Below are 1,059 nucleotides of genomic sequence, written 5' to 3'. Positions count from 1 at the left end.
TGGGTACCCTGGGCAGTGTAGGCACACAGAGCGAACCGCAGCGCGTCCGTCCCGCACTCGGGGATCCCCTCGGGGAAGTCTCGTTTCTGGGGGGGCAGGAGGAGGGGGGGGTTGTCACCTCTGGGGAAGGGGGGGGTAAATGACCCCCCCAGGGCCCCCCCAGGACCCCCCCAGGCCCCACCTGCCCCTCCCGGGCCCGTTCCAGCTCCGCAGGGTCCAGGTTGCTGCTCTCCAGCTGCTCGTGCAGCTCCTGGGGGGGGGGATAAAAAAATGGGGGTTAGGGGGGGACACCCCCACCCCAAAACCACCCCAGGGGGCACAAAACACACCCCAGGACCACCCCAGGACACCCCAGGACCCCCAAAACACACCCCAGAACCCCAAAGGACCCCAAAACACACCCCAGGACCCCCCAGAACCACCCCAGGACCCCCCAAATACACCCCTGAACTCCCAAACCCACCCCAGGACACCCCAGGACCCCCAAAACCACCCCAGGACCCCCAAAACCACCCCTGAACTCCCAAACCCACCCCAGAACCACCTCAGGACCCCCAAAACCACCCCAGGACCCCAAGAACACACCCCAGGGACCCCCAAAACCACCCCAGGACCCCAAATCCACCCCAGAACCCACCCCAGGACCCCCAAATCACATCCCAGGACCCCCAAAACCCACCCCAGGGGGCACAAAACACACCCCAGGACCCCAAAATCACACCAGAGGACCCCCCAAACCACACCAGGACCCCTAAAACACACCCCAGGACCCCCCAGGCCCCTGATCACGTCCAGGGGGTCAATGACGTTCCCCAGGGATTTGGGGGGGTTTGGGGGTCCCGGGGGGGGTTTGGGGGTGTCAGGGGGTCCCGAGGTGGGTTTGGGGGGTCCCAGGGGGTTGTTTTTGGGGTCCCACCTGCAGGGACACCCCCTTAATCACGTCCAGGGGGGTCGATGACGTTCCCCAGGGATTTGGGGGGGTTTGGGGGTTCAGGGGGAGCTCAGGGGGTCCCAGGGAGTGTTTAGGAGTTCAGGGGGTCCCGAGGTGGGTTTGGGGGG

The 1,059-nt window shown here is 65.8% G+C and overlaps 1 long non-coding RNA gene across 1 annotated transcript; it reads right to left on the bottom strand.

Moving 5' to 3' along the window:
- Window positions 1–6: 6 nt before the first annotated feature.
- On the bottom strand, window positions 7–975 carry LOC113942223. The gene is made up of 3 exons (XR_003525871.1): window positions 917–975; window positions 182–250; window positions 7–86 (listed from the first exon to the last, which is right to left on the bottom strand). It is a non-coding gene; the product is annotated as an uncharacterized LOC113942223 (long non-coding RNA).
- Between the last annotated feature and the right edge of the window lie 84 nt (window positions 976–1,059).

This window comes from Corapipo altera, unplaced genomic scaffold (assembly GCF_003945725.1).
Source record: "Corapipo altera isolate COAL_440 unplaced genomic scaffold, ASM394572v1 49363, whole genome shotgun sequence".
Classification (NCBI taxonomy): domain Eukaryota; kingdom Metazoa; phylum Chordata; class Aves; order Passeriformes; family Pipridae; genus Corapipo; species Corapipo altera.
This window is presented reverse-complemented; position numbering and strand designations above follow the sequence as displayed.